This window comes from Perissodus microlepis, chromosome 18, assembly GCF_051167445.1.
Source record: "Perissodus microlepis isolate ML-2025 ecotype Zambia chromosome 18, ASM5116744v1, whole genome shotgun sequence".
NCBI classification, from domain to species: domain Eukaryota; kingdom Metazoa; phylum Chordata; class Actinopteri; order Cichliformes; family Cichlidae; genus Perissodus; species Perissodus microlepis.
In genome coordinates this window covers 2,733,184-2,755,233 of record NC_140478.1, presented here as the reverse complement: position 1 = coordinate 2,755,233, position 22,050 = coordinate 2,733,184, and the positions used below count along the sequence as shown (strand labels likewise).

Sequence of the window (22,050 nt, the reverse complement as noted above, 5' to 3'; positions counted from 1 at the left end):
GACATGCAGACATGAAACACAGGACAGGGGAGACTTAATACAGGGGTAGAAAACACAAAGGGAAACTAACAAACAAAGAACTATAATGACAACCTAGGCATGATAGAACAAACTTAGAAAACCTAAAGGACTTAAACCTTTGCATCCGTGGCACCCAGACTCTGGAATAACCTCCCCGTTCATATTCGCACTGCCGAGTCTATCCAGTCTTTTAAATTACGTCTTAAAACTTATTTTTTTACTTTGGCTTTTGATTCTGTCTAGTTGGCTGTTTTAGCTTGTTGCGTTGTTACCTATTGTTTGTTGTCCTCTTTTATTGTTTGTTTTAACTGTCTCATGTTTTTATTGACTGTGAAGCACTATGGTCAACACTGTTGTTTTAATATGTGCTATATAAATAAATTTTGATTTGATTTGATTTGATAACAAACTAAAACCAAAACGCTGATTGTGACAATGTACTGTTTGCATACACGGTCTCATAAATAGGCAACTAAAATGTCTCGAATGTAGACGTGTACCGCAGTAAGCATTAAAAAAATCACAAATGAAACAGCAACAGTCATGTAAAACTAATTTATATGACAATGATCAGACACTGAAAACAACATGTGTTAAAACAGTATTGTGGGGTGTAGGTGGGCATCAAAGCAGAAAACAGAACAGGACAATGTTCAATAACAAACACTTGCATGCACGGATATAACACATCTCCAAACAAAAATAAATATTTCACAGTTTTTGATCAGTGTATTGATTGTTGTATGACCACATGCAGTGTGTTACCATGATTGGCACACTGTGGATTGAGACTATGAACGTCACTTCTTTGAAGGATTCTCCTTCTTCTTGGCATCAGCATGGAAGCAGAAACAGCAAAGAGTTGCTTTCATCTACCAAAAGGAAAAAGCAGAATATCTGAGTTGAAACCAGTCAGGTGGATATATACAATAAATCACTCCAATGTCTCTGTCAGGGCTCTGTGTGCGGGCAGGTGGAGATGTGGATCCAAGTGCAGGACTCTGAGACGGAAATATAACTGAAAACCACAGCTTTATTGCTGGCACCAACAAAACAGAAACCAAACATGAAAACACTAACTGGAACACACAGGCAGAATCTGAGGGGACGACGCGACACTGGGTTGAGGACAACACAGGGCTAATATACACAGGGTGGTAATCAGGGAATGGGTAACAGAAGGGAGACACAGCTGGGAGAGATCAGGGCTAACGAGACGGGGGAGCTAAGCTTCACACACTAACATAAGACATGGGCTGTCTCCCAATTCAGGGTCTGCAGCCTTAAAGTACGCAGCCTCAACGATCCTCAAGGGCCGCGTACTCAAAGACCGCTAAGGCCGGAAGTGCGAGGCTTGTGTAATGGGACGGTCTAGCCTCCGTTGCGCTGCCCAGGTTGCCTAGCAACCATGATACTAACCACTGGAAACGTGTCATAGCTTTGTTTGACAGAAATGAAGGAGAAAATCTTTTGTTCATTTGTTTGTTTATTTCTACATGAGCTTTGATCATTCTCTGTAAGATTAAGCTCAGCTATTGAACGGCGTATGTTTTAAAGTAAAGGCTTTAAAACCAAGTTAGTACAAACGTCACTAATATCACATAACTTTGCCGACATGTGGCCAACAGTAATGTTTAATGTTCTTCGTTATTAAACATTTGCACATAAATAAGTGACATAATATTCAGTACTTAAAGTGTACTCTTCGGCCGCCCCTCATCCGCCGTTTTTTTCTGCAAATTTATCCACACCCATCGCCGCGCTATGCATTCTGGGATATGTTGGGCCACGAAGTCTACACTGCCACAGCCTTAAAATTCAGGGAAATGAAGGACGCATTTCAGGGCCGCATTTCGAGCAGCCTTTGAATTGGGACAGCCTTCGGCGCGCCGCTGTGACGTAATTGGCCTTGAAATGCGGCCTTTAAGGCTGCAGACCCTGAATTGGGATACAGCCAAAGACTTTCACAATAGGACAGGAAACAAGAAACCACTAAACAAAGATGCAGACACGACACTGAGAGACAGACTAGACACTGAACAGAAACTGCAATACACATGAGAACCCAAAACCTAAGAACTGATCCCTCACCAAGAATAACAGAAACAGATCTATAATGATAATAATAATAAACAAAGCACCAGAACATCAGAAAACAATCCATAATGCAAAAATAAACCAAAATATAAGAAACTCAAAATGCTGGGTCAACACTGACCCAGAACCGTAACAGTCTCAGGTAGCTTAGCCTGTTGCAACTGTTGACATAAGCTCAGTACAATTAATAATTTTATCAAGGAACTTGTGTTTTTATTGTTTCAGTCATCTAACTTCCATCCATCCATTCATTTTGTCCCCTTTTGTCTTTAAGTAAATGACTTGGTCCACTTTCTGACACAGCTGTATGTGAGTTTATATCATGTCACTTTGCTGTTAGGGTTAGTGAGTTTCTCCAAGGTGCTTAACTGGCAGTGAATGTGAGCAGGGCTTCTAGCTTGGAAGCACATCAGTGGCTAACCCCCACTGGTTATCTTTGGTTGCAGTTAACTTGGGAGGTAGGTGTGGTCTCCCATGACAAGATGGAAAACAATTATCTAGGATACATACATTTCATAATGCATGCATATATCAATTCAATCTGGCTTGAAGTCTGCTATATTTTAAATTCAGTCTCGTAGAAACTTGGGATCTGAATTGCAAACATGTTACAGTTAACCTGTCGCTGGTTAGTGCAAATGGCTCATTGGGACATAGAAACCTGATATCCATGTCAAAGAATATCCAACCTGTAAAAGCTGTTTACAGTCAGAATTTTTTCAAAAACTCTAATTGTTAAATCCAGAATTGAATTCAAAATCCTGCTCCTCACATGCAAGGTCTTACATAATAAGGAGCCCCCTTTTTTTTTCTTAATGACCTTGTAGTACCATATCAGCCTATTAGAGCACTTCGCTCTCACACTGCAGGCCTACTTGTTGTTCCTGGAGTATTTAAAAGTAGAATGGGAGGCAGAGCTTTCGGTTTTCAGGCCCCTCTTCTGTTGAACCAGCTTCCAGTTTGGATTCAGGAGACAGACACTATCTCTACTTTCAAGATTAGGCTTCAAACTTTCCTTTTTGCTAAAGCATATAGTTAGAGCTGGACCAGGTGACCCTGATCGCTGCATAAATAAATTGAATTGAAAAAAATTCAAACAAGTGAGCTTTTCTCTTTCTGTCGAATATCAACACCGGGACTTCTTAGACTGTAAGCTTTACTCAAGCACAACCAAAAACTGAGTTTTAGAAGCCGTCACTCCAAATGTCTTATGATATCAAGAAAAAAAACTTTTCACTACACGGCCTTAAATATTTCTTTCCCAACTTCTTCTGAATTCTATCGGTATTGTCTGATGATTTGAAGAATCCACAAAAGAAGAGGATTAAGTGATTTTATCTGCATCATGCAGCTTCAGTGTGTCGTGTAATGATGTTGAATAGACACAGTTATCTCTCTCTTGTGTCAGTAGGATTGTACTGTGCAGCATCTGATCGATATGTGAGGAATGCTAATGTAATATGATAACAGACATCTGGTCTTGTGTCCATCATTGTGGACAACAACATACATGGATGCAGGTTTATTGTTAACTTTTGTAAGGTTTATTTATTAAACATAGCTGCAGTCCCACTGTAAGCCTGAACTGGATAAGCACTTAAGAAAATGTGTGAACAAATGGACATAGACTAACTTACCGGTACTATATTCATCCAAACAGACTGGACCAGTTATGGTTTAGTGAATTAGAGACTTTAACAATCTCTTATGTAAGAATGTCTCGTGCTGATATACCTGCAAACTTGACAAAGCTGCTGTTTTTCAGACTACATGTAGAGTGAGAAGAACAAGCCCATTTGTGGACAAGTCCTCGAGACCCTCACAGTTCAAAGATGATTTTGATGGACTTGGATTTAGAAGTAGTTTTTCAGCAAGTGCAGCAAGACAAATTTGACAGGGATTTGTAACAGAGTAACAGCATGTCAGGTTTTACTGCTGTCTAACCTGAAGCTGTTGGCAGCTGGTGAATTTAAATGTATGGGAATAACAGAGCATTCTGATCGGCACCTTAACTTCAGGCTTATTTTTCATTGGTGGATTTGTCTTCATCAGACAGGTGGTTCAAATCTGGACTGGGATCATTTACCTGTTTGTGGTAAACTCATCTAACCTCATTTAATGTCTCTGTTTTAAGTCTGTATCTTCCCACTAACACACAGTGTGAAAATGAAATACACAAACCAGTTAAACCTTAAAAACTATTTTACCTGCTGCCAGTTCCTCTGTTTCTCCTTATGCCACTCATGGTACTCTCACACACATCAAATATTGTGCAAATATTCTGGGTTTTAGATATTTAAAATACATAATAGCACTCTTCAAGTGATTTAAAGAATATCAGCTTTTAATATTCATTCAGATTATTTTTTGGTTCCAAATTTTCTTTTGTCAGTTTTTTTCTAATGTAGACTTCAAAGATGTTCAGCTACTTTCAAACGTTTAACCTTATTTTAAGAAATAAGCATCTTCTGTGTGAACTTCAGCTTTCGACAGTTCTGCACTTTGGCTTTCATGTGAATGATCTGGCATATTCAGTGTACACACCGGTGTAAGATTAAACAATTAGAAAAATTCAAGTCGAACCATTCAGCTGTCAGCATCCACCACATTTTCTTCAGGAAACACTTTCTCTAGTACTTGTTTTATTAGTCTTTCTGTATCCACCTGTATGCCATAAAAATAATACAAAAATCAAGAGTTACATATGTTAATGGATTTCGTATTTATAAGGATGTCTTACTAAAATAGCGCCTCTCTCAGCATGTTTATATTGTTTTCCTTTCAGAAATGTAGCATAAAGCAGACTTATAAACATTTATTATCAAGTAGCAGCTAAATGTTGTAAAATGTAAGCATGTTGCTAAAGTGTAAAAATAAATGTTTCACCAGGTATATTTACTTTAATTCAAAAAATATTTGTTTGTTCATCTTTATGTGCATGTATGTGACAAGCATTTTCTCTGCTAGTCATTCTTTTAAGAAAATATCGCATGGCAGTAATTTCCTTGTTTTGTTTTTAACATACAATTTTCCAGCTTTAAATTTTATAAAACGGTTATAAAAGTATTATGACATTAATTTTACATTCACTTGGGTTCTATTTACATTTTATGACACAGTTGAATGCAACACACCAAAATAATGTTTAGTGTAATGTAGAGATGGCATGATACCACTTTTTTATGTCCGATACCGATATCATAAATTTGGATATCAGCCGATACCGATATGAATCCGATATAGTGTGTTTTTTAATTAAAACTGTTTTTTTAATATCTTGCTGCATTTTGTATAAGTTCAAATTCAAGTTTAAAAAAACAAACAAACACTAAAGCTATTCTGTTATACCTGTATGCAAAAAATACACTGCACCCAAAATATTTCATAGTTCAGCAACACTGATCAATCTAATAAACTTAACCCTTTAAGACCTACCATAGAACCAAGTCCATCAGAGCTTATATTATATTTTTACATGTTGTAGTGCCATTTTTGGGAGCATTTCAAGTTGCTATACATCAATACAACCATTATAGCCCAAATTTTAATAATATGTATGCATTAAGTGCATAGTAATTACATACATTGCAAAAAAGTGCAATAAACTACAAAAAAAATTGAAAATCGTTTTTGTTTTTTTTACACATATTTGTAGTCAGAGAAATTTAAGAGGCGTATCCCTCAAAACTGTAAATACAAAAAAGTTGCACAAAATAGTTTCCCACCACAGGAAATTTATTTTGAGTGTCTTCATAGTTTTATTTTTGAAATACACCAACTTTTATATACTGCAGGAAAAACGAAAATAAATATTATAATGCAAATTAGTGATGGTAAATTTGATTCTTTTTACTGAATCGAGTTTTAATGAGTCACTCACCAAAGTGAATCTGGTTTTTTGAGTCATTTGATTCACTGAGTCAGTTGACCTGAGAGTGCAAAAAATTTACATTTTCACTCAAACTTAATTTGTTTCTCTTTTCATGTAAATCCTACTGCTAAGATAAGTGATTCTAAAAGAAAACAAATATTTTACAGAGCAAAAAAGAGCAAAAACATTTCTAAAATTAAGCAATTTCCTATCAAAATTGCTTAATAAACATTTATTTTGTTTATTTTTATTTTATTAGTATTTTCCTTAAATGTGTTAAATATATATTTTCTCATCTAAATGTCCACTGAGCTGTGAGCCAGGGGGCGGTAATGCGCCTTAACATTGGTTGCCAACCAAGAAGAAGAAGAAGCTGTGAGCCAGGAGGGAGGGGGTGAGTGAGTGAGTGAGTGATTCGTTCGCTCTATGATTCAGCACAGGAGGGAGGGGGTTAGTGAGTCCTGAGTGATTCGTTCGCTCTATGATTCAGCACAGGAGGGAGGGGGTTAGTGAGTCCTGAGTGATTCGTTCGCTCTATGATTCAGCACAGGAGGGAGGGGGTTAGTGAGTCCTGAGTGATTCGTTCGCTCTATGATTCAGCACAGGAGGGAGGGGGTGAGTGAGTCCTGAGTGATTCACTTACACTTATGATTCAGCACAGGAGGGAGGGGGTTAGTGAGTCCTGAGTGATTCACTTACACTTATGATTCAGCACAGGAGGGAGGGGGTTAGTGAGTCCTGAGTGATTCACTTACACTTATGATTCAGCACAGGAGGTAGGGGGTTAGTGAGTCCTGAGTGATTCGTTCGCTCTATGATTCAGCACAGGAGGGAGGGGGTTAGTGAGTCCTGAGTGATTCGTTCGCTCTATGATTCAGCACAGGAGGGAGGGGGTGAGCGAGTCCTGAGTGATTCGCTTACGCTTATGATTCAGCACAGGAGGGAGGGGGTTAGTGAGTCCTGAGTGATTCGTTCGCTCTATGATTCAGCACAGGAGGGAGGGGGTGAGTGAGTCCTGAGTGATTCGTTCGCTCTATGATTCAGCACAGGAGGGAGGGGGTTAGTGAGTCCTGAGTGATTCGTTCGCTCTATGATTCAGCACAGGAGGGAGGGGGTGAGTGAGTCCTGAGTGATTCGTTCGCTCTATGATTCAGCACAGGAGGGAGGGGGTTAGTGAGTCCTGAGTGATTCGTTCGCTCTATGATTCAGCACAGGAGGGAGGGGGTGAGTGAGTCCTGAGTGATTCGTTCGCTCTATGATTCAGCACAGGAGGGAGGGGGTTAGTGAGTCCTGAGTGATTCGTTCGCTCTATGATTCAGCACAGGAGGGAGGGGGTGAGTGAGTCCTGAGTGATTCGCTTACGCTTACGATTCAGCACAGGAGGGAGGGGGTGAGTAGCTCAAATGTGCTGTTAGCATGTTAGCAGAGCGATGCTAATGTGAACCGAGGAGCTATTTTCTTGATGTGAGCTTCTACTCAGGGTTTTTTCTTCCAGTTCAGAGCAGAATTTTTTTTGTTAAGATACTGGATGTTGTGTTTTTCTCCACAATTTTAAGTATAAGCTAGATACATTGCTGCTAACAGCAACAGGGATGAGTCAGTGAGTCAGTTGGGCTTGTGAATCATGATTCATGAGTCAGTAAAGTGATTCTCGAGTATTGAACGATTCGTTCATGATTCGTGCATCACTAATGCAAATTTTGAAAAAAGCAGCATATGCATCAAAATAAACTATTTCCAGCAGTGCAATATGAGTTCTAAGCATCTAAGTCATAAAGTCAAACATAACTTTTAAAAACACCAGTATAGGCTCCTGAGGCCCTGATGGTAAAAAACTACATTTCCGCGAAAATGTCACTTCCGGTTTCGGGCAGGTAATGGCGGACATGCGAAAGTTCGCGCTGAGTGTATTCCAACGTAGGAAATGTTATGAACAGCTGATTGGATCGGCAAAGCGTGTTTCTGGAATATTATGTATTTGTTGCTGCAAGAACAAAAAAAAAGGGAACCACCCTCCACCTCATGATGCTTAATCGACGTAATCAACTTTAATTTGATGCAGTGTGAAAAAAGAAATGCACAGAAATCCATTATTTTTCAAGAATAATTAATTAGATTCAACATCTTTCTTCAACAGAACTGCAGACTGAACAGATGGTACCTTCCCAAAGGAAAAAGTACTATAGCTTACTAGGGTATATTAGACTTAATCTTCTTCTTCTTCTTCCTAGCAGTTCATATCCCGCGACACAGGGTCTGCTATCTTGCATGCCTTCCTCCACTTTTTCCTATCAAGGGCGTCTTCTGGTGTAACATTCACAGCCTTCATATCATCCTTGATTCGGTCCATCCAGAGCTTTTTTGGTCTTCCTTGTGGCCTGTTTCCATCCAGATCTAATTGCTGGGTTGTCTTTGCGATGGAATTTTTATTGCTACGGACAACATGGCCGTACCATCAGAGCCTCGCCTCTCGCATCTTGTCTGTGATCGGTGTCACTCCCCATTGTTTCTTGACATCTTCGTTCCTCGCTCGGTCAAGTCGTGTGAGACCCAGAGGCCACCTTAGCATCTTCATCTCCATGGTGTGAAGAGCTTGTTCGTGTTTGGTCGTCGCTGGCCAGCACTCTGACCCGTAGATTGCCACTGGGCGCACAATTGACTTATAGACTTTTGCCTTAAGATAGATTGGCATTCTCTTGTCACATAAGACTCCACTCACCTGATGCCACTTCCTCCACGCTGTGTTGACACGGAGTTTGGCGTCTGGTAGAGTTTTGCAGTCCGAGGTGACAAGGGACCCGAGGTACTTGAATTGGGCAACTTTAGTCAGCGGCTCGCCGTCGATAGTGATGGTCCACGGATGTGGTGATTGCAGATCAGCCGTCACGGTGTCCATACAGAGAGTGAACAGCAGGGGTGAGAGGGCCGAGCCCTGGTGGACGCCAACGGTAATCGGGAAGGCTGGTGATGTTCCCGCTGAACATCGGACCTCGCTTGTGACATTACGGTAGAGCAGCTGAGTCCATGAACCTGGGCCAGCTCTCGGCTGCGTCCAGTCAGAGTTCCAGTGTTGATTGTTCCGAATCGTAGATGAGCTGGCTTCTTTTGGTAGACGTTTCTGGCTTAATAGTTACTATATACAGTAATGGACTTCTATACTTTTTACATCAGATTAAAACTTTGGGTGTAAGATTGAGATAATTAATTATTAAAAACTAGACATTTTAAATGAGAATAAGAAAGAAAAGTATGTCTTTGTGCCCCCTTTTCCCTGTTCATGCCCTATGGGCCCCCCTGGCTAAACTTTGCTAGATCCGCCCCTGCACAGTTACCAGCCGTCAGCTAGTAGAAAAAGATCCTGGTGTAGAAAGTAATATTAAATAAATTCTAACAACAGCTTATCAAGCTTAAACGTGCTGCTGTTGTTCAGCCGCTGGTTTCCTCTTTCTGGCGCGAAGTGAGCAATAAACAAACAAGAGAGATGGACTCGCGACAGAAAAGCCGATCAGCTGATCATTGATCAGTTTCATGATTGAAGTAGCAGCAGGAGAGGGAGGGAGAGAGAAGAGGCAGTCGTCCATATATTGGTTGTTAAACTTAATGCTGGAATGCTTTACAAACATTCAGAGATGAACTTACACACTTGCTTTACTTCTCTCTGGGATAACTTTCTCGGAGATGAAATGCCAGGCTCCAAATGCTCCAAATGCTCAACCAGACAACAGGTCTCGTGCCACAGCTGCTCTATCACGTGACCACACTGCTCCGATGCGCTATGGTTATGAGCCGAGTTACGCCATGTCACAAGTTTTGTGAGGTGCTTTTTTGATATTTAATGGATCGGATTACATTTTTTATTTCTCTCCGATATCCGATCCAGTAATTTAGGTCAGTATCAGACCGATACCGATACTTAATATCAGATCGGTCCATCTCTAGTGTAATGGACTTTCACTTGTGCACCTATTCTGTGAAGTACACTTGTGCCGTCTGGACAGACAGCACGATTATTGAATACATTATTGCGTGCATTAACTGCTGTTATGTAAAACAGTGACAATGGATTGAAACAGAAAAAAGCAAAAAAGAAATTGCAAGCATAAAAGGAAAAACACTGTAAATGTAAAAATTCAGTGTCAGTGTTTGCTTTTTCAGTTCACGTTTTTTTTTTAATCTTTCAATTACATTTTGTTTTCAGTATCAAAACCAGATGCTGTTCTGGCTTCATGTTACCCACCCAGGATACCAAGGTTGCCTGAAAATTCCTCTATCGGCAGGCTCTAATAAAAACCTTGCAACACTCCATTCCTGATCAAAACTTAAATCAGTGTTCATGTGTTTAATGGGACAGTTTACAATGAAATTGTTCAGCCAGTTTTGGGGTGCTGCTGCAAGAAATGCTAAACCCGCTTCTTATTCTAGCTGTTAGCACATGCATGTGGGCCACCCAGCTGTCAAAAATAAGATTCGCACTGGCCCTTTAATGACTGGACCGCTCCATTCATTCCACAGGGGAGAACTCACCAACAAAGAACTAGATATGCCAACGTCTAACATAAATACAAAGAGTCACGGGGGGAAAGTGAAGGACACCACGTAGAAAATCGAGATAAAAGACTGTCTATGCTAAGAGTGGATTTAAAATTAAGTAAAGAAGCAGACAGTCCAAGGCTGCTTTCCCGTTCAGCCGCATCTATCTACTTTATTGCAGGGGCTGAGCCCCCGTCAAGGCAGCCGCAGTAGTGGATCACTAAGCGGAAAACAAGGGTTTTTCCTTTCAAAATAAAAGTAAAAGTAGGCCAAGCTACAGTACATCAAAGGTATCTGTATATTAATTCATTCACTCATCACTCAATTATATTATGCTACAATATTTATTACGACTAGTCTTTCTGATTTTTTTTATGCTTTTACATTCATTGTAGTTCATTTTAACTGTTGTTTTTACGATTGGATGCATCTTATGATTGGATTTTATAAAATGCCAGTACGCCAACATAAACAAGTTATCAGAGGTTCACTAAAATCTGTTAGGGTATAATGAATATCTTCTTTGTCCTTTATAAATAGACAACTATATTTAGTTGTCTATTTTAAACGTTAACGAGGGTCAAAGTCGACCATAATGCTTGAAGTTGTGACCGGAAGCGGCCTTCGTGCTGCCGCGCAGCCTCACAGCGGTGCTGCTGACTGGAAACAGGATGCTGTCAGGCCGAAGAGACGCTCTGACCTAACGGAGAGAAACCGCAGCATCATCCTTTGTTTTCTGGAGCTGGATATCCAGGTAAGGACAACTAACTAGCTTAGTTGTGATGCTAACCTGTCTGCATTTCATAGCTGCAATGGCTGAAACGGCACTGACACTTCTGATGAAACGCAGGACCTGTCTTTTTTTCTTCATTAGCAGTCTTGTCGTAACTAAGGCTATTGTTCGGGATAATGCGATCCAGTCAGGCGCTGAGGACAAATCATATAACCTAGCACTTATCCGTTGTTCTGACGAAGCCCTATGAGAGGTGCTGATGTGATTTCGTGTGAGGTTAGGGGTGGTGGTGCAGAGCTAGCTTCCAGCGCAGGAGCACACAGGCATTCCGAGGTGTAACATCCATGGCTGTGCTGCTGTGACGGGGGGGTCGCATTGCATTGCATTGCATTGCACTGCACCACCCCCACCAGCAGCAGCAGCAGTAGCAACGCGGGGACGCGCGCGCATGCAGGTGTAGTTGGTGTTGTCGCTTGTAAACAGCTCGTGACACATGGTATCACAGATAGGGACACCTCTGAAATGCTTTGGGACGTTTGTCTTCCTCCTCCATGTCACGGTGGCTTTAGATATATCTGCAGTATATGATGCTCATGCTAGCTTTGAGGGAGGAAAACATTGTCTCTTGGTATGCGCACACTCACTTCTCTCTCTCCCTCTCTCACACACACCTTTTCACTTACTTGTAGGCTGTTGCTTGTACCTGACCATTTTGTGCTTGTTCCACCCTTTAACCATAAGAAACACTGTCCACTTTCACTCTGTCTTTAGCAGTAGGTGGTTCTTTGGCTAGCTGCAGTTACACGGGAAATTCCACCTGTTAGCTGTAATGTCGTGAAGGACTTTCTAAATGACAACAGTGTGGAGCAGAGTCTGTTTGAATCACCAGACCAAAAAGCCGGACCAGTGTAATCAATGTAACCCAGGGATCATACTGACAGTAGATGGCCCTAAACTTTAAGCACTTGTTCTTAAATTCAGCCAAACAGCCAGTGTTACATCTATGTCAGCGTTTGGGAGCATGGTGTAAATGAGCCTTTATACATTTCGTGCTTCGTGTCCACTTTAATGAAAGGAAACGGGGAGAAAAGGCTGCTGTGGCAACAAGTCGCTGTCAATATCAACGGGGTAGAAAAGTGCTATATAAGAACCAGTCCATTGACCAGTTTTAGTGTTGAATCCAAATTTACAATGTGTGCTTCATCATCAGTAAGTATGGAGGAGGTCAGGAAAGTGAGTGGCAAACACGTTGGAGGTTCTGCCATGGTTTAGGGTTGTATTTAATCCAGTAGTGTTAAAATTCATGGAATTACGAAAACTGCAAAGTACCATCAGATTTTAGCTACCATCTGAAAACTGATTTGTTACAGCTTCATTTTTCAGCCTGACAATGATCCCAAACACGCTGCCACTGCGGTAAAAGCATTCATGGATTTAAAAACAAAATCAAACACAAGAAACTCAGTGGAACATCAGTCATGGTATTATTATTAGTAATACCAAGTATTAGCTTTCAAGCTTGTTAACATTGTACAAACTCTGTTATGCAGCGTATATAGAAGAGAATAGAATAATCCTTTAATTGTCCCACAAGGGGAAATTTGGTTGTAACAGCAACAGAAGAAAAGCACTTATACAAACAGAAACACACAATTTTTACAGAACAAATATTTACATCATGGAATTGATTCAGTAAATCACTGTTACACATTTTCCTAGTGAAATATAAAGAAATGAGGAAGGGCTGAAGAGGTTTGAACAGAAATGAAATCACTACTGTTACAATGTATACTCTAGTACATGTGCTCAGCTTAAAAATCACAGCCAACAGTACAACAGTGCTTTTTACATTATGGGTAAGTTTACATTCATTAAGCTTGTCACAGAGCAGCAGCTCACCGTCTGCTCTCTGGGCATCATTCCTGCATCTTATAGTCATTTAGGGCAGCAAATAAGTCTTGATCACAGAGAGTTTTGTGTGAAACTGTACACAGAATACAGTTTAGTATATAAGATACAGACCAAAAACAATGTCTCTGTATTTTAAGACTGAATAGTACAGTTCATAGTGCAGTGTTTCCCACACAGACATTACTGGGCAGGAACCCCAGGTATGCTTTATGATTTCATTTTTTCATCCTTCTGAGAAAACGGCACCATCAGTTTCCTTATAGGCCAAATTTTTAAGCCCCGTCACTGCTGGACAGGCTCTCATCTTGCAGTCACGTGGACTCTGCTGCCATGGACTGATTCTGGCAGCAGTAGTCAGTGCTTGTACTTGGAAGGTCACTGTCCACAAGCTGCAGGTGGGAGACTGGTTCATGCATTGCTAAGCTGTAGTTCAGTGAGGCTAAAGAACGTTGCTGCTAACTCCAGGTCAGGATGTTGAAGATTGAGTTTTTGTTTAAAAAAGTCATTCAGATTAGACAAAGTTTAATCTGTGAAAATCCAAGGCTCTTTAATCTCCAGCACTTTTCTGCTCTTAGTAACCAAAGTGTGAAAACTGCAGGGGTCAGCAATAACCAGCACGAGTGCGCATCACAGAACTGTTCGTGTTTTGAAGGTTCAAAGTATCTTTACATGAAATGTGAAACACTTTACTTCCAAAATGTCTGAATGTGAAGGACACGTGTCTCACCTTTGTAAATGATGCTGTTCCTGTAAGGACTGCCAGTTCTTCAGTCGTGTACGTTATTAATACCAGAGGAAATTACAGTGGTGTGAAAAAGTGTTTGCAACCTTCCTGAATTCCTGTTTTTTTGTATGTTTGTCACACTTCAATGTTTCAGAGTATCAAACAAATGTAAACGTTAGACAAAGATAATATAAGTTCCATGTTTTCGCCATTTGTGGATAAATGGCTCTTACTGTGTTTGGCTGAAGTTACACAGCTTTAGCCTTAATAACCTTTTCAGACTCAGACCTGAGGGTTGTTTCTCATTTGTTCCTGAATTTTCTTGGATCACCTTATTCTTGATCGAGAACAGGTGTGGCAGTAATCAGCAGCAGCAATGGCCTTTATACATCTAGTGTTTCATGTCCACTTTAAGAAGCCACACTTCCACTGAGTCCATTTCTGATGAGGCTTGAGTGAACACTGTGGTGCAGCTGAAGTACATCTTCATGTCATCTGTTGCTGGGTATTTTAGTCAGGACCACTATAGCCAATAGAAAAGGCAGATGTTTTCCATCTGCACCTTCCCAACTTTCCATGTGTATGTACATAGAAAACCAGTTAAAGGGAGAGCCACTATCCTAAAACAGCTATAAGAGACAAGCAGTTTCACACACAGAAGGCTTAAGGTAGCAGTGAAACCACTGGACAACTGTTCCAGGAAAACCTTCTGCCCTTTCGTGTGAACGGGAAACCTTAAGGGAGGCCAAGCAGCAGAAAACATGGCCACAGGGAAGCCACTAACTCCTCTGTTTATCCCCAACCAGGAGGTCTGAGTCAGAAGTGAACAATGTTGAATTTGACCAGCGGTTATTGAATCAAATTCTTGCTTTCTTACAGAGTCTAGTTTTTCTTCTCAATGAGCTAAAGTCTTCCTAAAAAAGCAAAAACATGTGTGAAGTGTGTTTGCGTGAAGAAGATGCTATTTCCGCTTTAAAAGTCAACATCAACATGACTGAAGCTGTTTTTTACAGTGCTGTCATTAACAGTACTGCACCAGTATTAAGTTAGTTTTCTCACTGTGTGCTCAGCAGTTAACAAGTAGTGTAACTTCCACTCTTCATTCAGATCACTGCTACATTGAGCCAGCATCAAAGAAGCAAGAAGAAAGATGGAAGAGCCCTTTATAAAACCTGACCTTTGCTTTGGTAACACTGCAGAGCTCTCACCTTGCTCTCCCTCTTCATCCTGTGCAAACTTAAGTGATGCAATAACCTTTTACATTTGTCTGGGCAGTCAGTTGCACAGTCTTTGCTTTGTTGTACAAACAAGCCCAGAGTTTAGTGCTTCCAGCTTCGACTGAGATGTAGATTGAGCAAGTTTTACCCGAGAGCCACAGGTATCCTTGCTCACAGTGCACAGCTTCTGTCTGTAGCCTTTATGAATTCTGCTGTGAAGGATTTAGTCAGGCTGTTTCTCTGCTCTGGCTGGAGCTTTAGATTGCAGTTACCAGGAACAGCTGACAGGGATTTAATCAAGTGCAGGAGATGATGGGTTCCCAGGTATCTGTGATAAAACAAGTGAAGTTACAGACATCATGTATTAGCAGTTATTGAAAAGTGTTTTCTTTTTTCCAAAGACAGTGCTGCTGCTTCTTCTTCTTCTTCTTTAGAATCAGTTCAGACAATCAGGCTAAACCTACTGCAGCAATGACTTGACCCCTTTAGAAGGAGCACATTCAAATGATGGAGGTAAATGAAGCAAACTGCAGCGACCGCAGTGAAGGCAGGGCTTACTCAGGATGTGACACTACCCAACACTGGAGCGTGCATTGCTGTGCTAAGGGACATTTCCAATAAAGTTTACTGTACAACCAGCTCTGCTATCAGTGGTGACATACAGAGAGCTGTGCAGAGTAACTGTGAAACAGCACTGACTCTGAATTTGTACTCACCCATGTAAATGATCACCAGTGTCCAGTATTTTTACATTTGGGGCGATTGTTGTGTCCTTGGGCGAGACACTTCACCCATTGCCTACTGGTGGTGGTCAGAGGGCCCGGTGGCGCCAGTGTCCGGCAGCCTCGCCTCTGTCAGTGCGCCCCAGGGCGGCTGTGGCTACAATGTAGCTGCCATCACCAGTGTGTGAATGTGTGTGTGAATGGGTGGATGACTGGATGTGTAAAGCGCTTTGGGGTCCTTAGGGACTAGTTTTTACCATTTCCAGTGACTCTCAGATTAAATAATAAAAGCAGAGTGTGCTACTTTGAGCCTCTCCTCTGTTACAGCTCGGCGTCTGTCTGCATTGTGTGTGTTCTGCAGTTTGAACTGAACATTATTAAGGTGTCTGACAGTGAATGAAGAGCTAATCATGGTCTCTGGAAAAGTTCTTTTTCTTTGCACTGACACATTTTTGGCAGCGCAGTTGTTAGTAGGGCTGGGCGATATGACCCAAAATTCATATCTCGATATTCTTTAGCTGGATGGCGATACACGATATATATGTCGATATTTTTTTAAAGCCATAAAGTAAGAACAAAAAGAGAGTTCTTAGTCAAAGCTGTGTCCCAAATCTCACACAGGCACTTTTATTATCATACAGCAGAGATGTAGAAGAAAAAATTACTCCGAAATAAATTATCAGCATTTATTAAATAATAATGCTCCATAAATAAAATAAAACAATGTTGTTTTTGTGCATAACAAAAAGCTCACAATTGTGCAGTCAAAATGTAAACTAAAAGATGCTGAGCATAATATCAAAGACAGATTTCACAGCTGCTCTGTTCCCAACTTCTACTGCGTGACTGACAGCCTGGAGTTTGAAATCCTCTTTGTAACCACGTCTCTGAACAGGTGCCATTTGTGTCAATAATTAATTAAATGTGTCAAAAATATTTATTTAATTAATTATTTCCCATTTTTATTTAATTATTGCCACATTTAATTAATTATTTAATGGTGTATTTAATTAATTCATTATGGCAGTCCTGGCGTTCCATAGTAAAGCAGCAACACTGATCCTTTTATTAAAGATGAAAGAATTTAGACAGTTTTTACCTCTCAGTAAACCCACAGTGTTCGTTTGACTTTGGATCCAGAATCTCGTCTGTAAGTCTGACGTCATTGACTTACAGACCAGATAAGGTAAAGAAGACATTTAAGCATCTGCACGTTTATTTTCTAGAAATGAAAGCAAGACGAACATAGCAGTGTAAAGGCAGTATCCAATGAAGCTGAAGTTTATATTCAGCATTTGTATAGAGGAAAAATGAGGCTTTTTTACATGTTTTTAGGCCACCAGCTTTTTAGCAGGACAAGCACAGAGATGAGTCCACTGTCAGAGGCCATAAGAAGATCATTTGTAACCTTCACTAAAGCTGTTTCTGTGCTGTGATGAGCTCTGAAACCTGACTGAAACTCTTCAATAAACCATTCCTCTGCAGATGATCTGTTAGCTGTTTGACAACTACTCTTTCAAGGATGTTTGATATGAAAGGAAGGTTGGAGATTGGCCTATAATTAGCTAAGACTGCTGGGTCTAGAGATGCTTTTTGAGTAAAGGTTTAACTACAGCCAGCTTGAAGGCCTGTGGTACATAGCCGATTAGTTTTTAAAACACCTGATGGCTTAGCACTTAGCGTCACAGTGAGACATTTATATATGTCTGATAATTCAGATAAACTCTTGATTTATTATAATGGTAAATGGGGTTATCATGATATTAGAATTGAAAACTTAATATGATACCCAGGAAAATACAAAATGCAAGGTTTTTATATAAAGAGTGAGTTAATAGTTGAGTAATATTTGAAAATGTAAGGGTGGGGGGTGGTATGTGTAGTTTTTCTCCTTATGTCTCTTTATGTACAGTGTAGCACGTGAAAGAATGGTGAAAACGCACACACACGCTTTCATATCTTAGTGAGGACATCGCATTGACATAATGCTTTTCCTAGCTGCTTACCCTACCCCTAACCATCAAAAATGAATGCCTAATCCTAATCCTAACCCTCAGCCTAAACCTAACCATAACCTAACTGTAACCCTGACACTAAAACCACATTTTGAGCCTCAAAAATGCCTTCAAACTTGTGGGGACGGCATTTCGTCCCCATTAGTGACTGTTGGTCCCGACAAGTATAGTAGCATGTCAATTTTCTGTCCTCACAAAGATGTCTAAATATGTACACACACACACACACACACACACACACACAGGACCCAGTCTCTGTAAGTATTTTATTACTTTTTTATGACAAACAAATGACAAAGTAACATAATCAGTTGCTTGTCCATTCGCGATGTGGAGTCTTAACTGTTGATCTGATCTGCAGCCTCTGTCAACTTGGCAAAGTGGTTGATTAATGACTTTATGCATGCTGCAGGTTTAGATGAAGTATGTCTGTGAAGGTTCTCAGTCATCCAGGTCATTGTAGTCTAAGGAGCTTGGAAAGAAAAGCGTCTGGACTTCTTTGAGTTGCTTGAAGATGTTTCACCTCTCATCTGAGAAGCTTCTTCAGTTCTAGGGTCACATGTTGGAGAGTCCCAGATTTAAGCCGTGTAGGAGCAACCCACTGAGAGGGACAATGGACCCCCTAATGATCCTCTACCTAATCACATGAGCCAAGGTGTGAAAATGGGTGTAGGTCACAATGGGTTAACGCCCACTCACATCCTGGGCCATCTGACCTCAGAAAATCACATGGTGGGGTGGGGCTAGGTTTCACAATGAGCTCACCCGAAACCTTGGCTGATTGTGCCCTACACCCATATTTGGTTGTAAAGGCGTTGTCGTTGTGCTGTTGTCCACCTCAGTGTGTAAACAAAACAAAAAAACAACGATTGGGAATAATACTTTCTGAAGGGATTTGGATAACAGAATTAAAAAAACAACAACAAATAAAAACACCGCTTGATTGTAGACTTTCATTTCTTTCTTTTTATGATTTTCTTTTATCGTTTATGTTGTTTTTTTATATCTTTATTTTAATGGTTTCACCTTGTCCTTTAGTCACAGTGTAATAATATTAGAGACAGTGTTTTACTTTGCAGTTATTTTTGTGTGTATCCATGGAAATAAATCCTCCATGAGCCATCTGTCACATGGTCTCCATGTTGCAGAGACTATGTATGTGCATGAGGCGCACTACCTGTCAAATGTGTGAGCTGATTTTACCTAGGAAGTAGGATCCACACACAGCCTCACTCTCTCTTTGTCTCACACACACACTTGCAGTTGAAGAATACATTAACTCAGCTTCCTTCTTGTACTTGCTGGACTCTTTCAGGTAATTTAAGATTAGAATCTGATGGGTCACATCAGGGCGTCTGGGTGAAAATGAATGCAGGGATGTGTGGGCATCAGACAGATGAAGTGGGGGAGGGGCTTTTACATGTCTACTCCAATCAGATTAGAGATGTTAAATCTTTCTGCTTTGCCATCCTTGGAAAACATGGCAAGCACTGTCATCAGTCTGTGCTTCAGTTCAGACTACAATTCATGAATGGATGCTGCAAGTATTCCCTGGTTCAGGGCAACAACAAGTACCACTCCTAGGGATGGGAATGGAGAACTGGTTCTCTACAGGAACGAGTAGTTCAATTTAAGGTTGGGCGACTGGACGAATATATTGAAGATAGGCTGAGCCTTCCGCTGATCGTCTTTACAAGAGTGATTTATTTATTTGCCCATGAGTAAGTTTGCTAATAATGTTGGTTGAAGCTAAGAGAAGCAGTCAACCGTAAAAATAATAGCGCTGTTTTAACAGCATCCTCTTCCAACTGCGAACAAATGCAGCAATTCATTTACTCAGGGGTGGGGCGATCGTGGCTCAAGAGTTGGGAGGTCGCCTTGTAATTGGAAGGTTGTCAGTTCGAGCCCCGGCTTTGACAGTTTCGGTCGTTGTGTCCTTGGGCAAGACACTTCACCCGTTGCCTACTGGTGGTGGTCAGAGGGCCCGGTGGCGCCAGTGTCCGGCAGCCTCGCCTCTGTCAGTGCGCCCCAGGGTGGCTGTGGCTACAATGTAGCTGCCATCACCAGTGTGTGAATGTGTGTGTGAATGGGTGGATGACTGGATGTGTAAAGCGCTTTGGGGTCCTTAGGGACTAGTAAAGCGCTATACAAATACAGGCCATTTACCATTTACTCAGACTCATAACAGAAAGAAAGAAAGGCAGTTCAGAAAACATATTATTACAAAAAAACCCAAAACACAATGGTGGGGAGGGAAACAAAGAAGAAATGGCTTCTTTTTTCCACTATAACTGTGTTTACAGGCCGTTCCAGTGTTTATGTGTTTTACACACTCGACCAAACAACAAATACAAAATTAAACACAAAGTAAGTTAAAAATAAAAATGTCTCTGCCAGCGAACATAAAAAAAATCTCTGACGTAAAGTTAAGTCTTTTGTGCGATTTTGTGCATCTCAAATAAATAAATGAGTAATCCAAAAAGTAGCTATGTTAATACTGAAACAAGCAAGATAAGAAGGTAAAATATTCCCTCCAAACAAAACGTACAAATTTGAAACGCGCAAATCAGTCCGTACATGATTACATTGCTCTGCCCATCAAAAAGTCTGCATGAATATATCGCCTGTTATCGGTTATTGGACTGTCAAAATTTTTACATATCGCCCAAGAACCCAGAGTGAAAGCTGAATGAATGTTAACCCCAACCCAGCAACCAGATCCCGAAACTGGGTCTACATATACATGTATATATGTGTGTGTGTGTGTGTGTGTGTGTGTGTGTGTGTATACCAGCCAAGGTGTACTCTCAGTGGCAGAGGAACAATATGAAATCGGCACCACCAAGGCAGGAGACGGAGCAATATTGGAAGAGCATATGGGAGAAGGACGCAACTCATAACGGCAATGCTCAGTGGCTTGTGGATCTAAGCGCAGACCACAGCAACCTCCCTGAACAGGGTCCAGTAACCATGCTGGTTGACGAGAGACACCCAGAATGGCTAACCGAAGGCCGGACAGTCCTGATCCTCAAGGACCCCCCAGAAGGGACCGGTCCCCTCCAACTACCGACCAATAACCTGCCTCAGCACCACGTGGAAGCTCCTGTCAGGCATCATAGCTGCTAAGATGAACAGGCACATGGGTCAATACATGAAAGGGATGGGCAAGAATACCTGAGGCGCAAAATACCAGCTACTGATAGACCAAGCAGTCAGCCGAGACTGCAAGACTAGGCTGTGCACTGCCTGGATTGATTGCAAGAAGGCCTATGACTCAATGCCCAGACCTGGATCCTGGAATGCCTAGAACTATACAAGATCAACAGGACCCTAAGAGCCTTCATCAGGAACTCAATGGGGATGTGGCGTACAACACTAGAGGCCAACTTCAAGCCCATAGCACCAGTCATTATCAAGTGCGGGATCTACCAAGGAGATGCTCTGTCCCCACTGCTGTTCTGCATAGGCCTGAACCCCCTCAGTGAGATCATTGACAAGACTGGCTATGGATACCGACTACGGAACGGAGCAGTTGTCAGACACCTCCTGTACATGGATGACATCAAGCTGTATGCCAAGAGTGAACGAGACATCGATTCACTGATCCACACCACCAGTATATACAGCAATGACATCGGAATGTTGTTCGGACTGGAGAAGTGTAGTCGGATGATAACAAAGAGATGGAAGGTAGTCAGAACTGAGGGGATCGAGCTACCAGAAGGCAACATTGCAGACATAGAGGACAGCTACAAGTACCTGGGGATCCCACAGGCAAATGGGAACCATGAAGAGGCTGCCAGAAAAGCTGCAACCACCAAGTACCTGCAGAGGGTCAGGCAAGTCCTGAGGAGTCAGCTGAACGGTAAGAACAAGATCCGGGCTATCAACACCTACGCCCTGCCCGTGATCAGGTACCCTGCTGGCATAAGCTGGCCAAAGGAGGAGATAGAAGCCACTGACATCAAGACAAGAAAGCTCCTGACCATGCATGGAGGGTTTCACCCCAAGTCCAGCACCCTGAGGCTGTACGCTAAGTGGAAGGAAGGAGGCCGGGGACTGGTGAGTGTCAGCACCACAGTCCAGGATGAGAAAACAAACATCCACGAATACATCAGTAAGATGGCCTCAACCAACCGCGTGCTCAGTGAATACCTCAGGCAGCAGAAACCCAAGAATGAGGAGGAAGAGGAGGCACCATCATGGAAG

General features: G+C 41.4%; 1 protein-coding gene across 2 annotated transcripts in view; it reads left to right on the top strand.

Annotated features, from left to right (window-relative positions):
* Positions 1 to 11,142: 11,142 nt before the first annotated feature.
* Positions 11,143 to 22,050, top strand: part of fam110b (family with sequence similarity 110 member B) — a 67,002-nt gene continuing 56,094 nt past the window's right edge. For both annotated transcript variants that reach the window (XM_084913176.1, XM_084913175.1), the window contains exon 1: positions 11,143 to 11,273. The gene's annotated coding sequence lies outside the window, so the exon portion shown is untranslated. The remainder of the gene's footprint in view (positions 11,274 to 22,050) is intronic.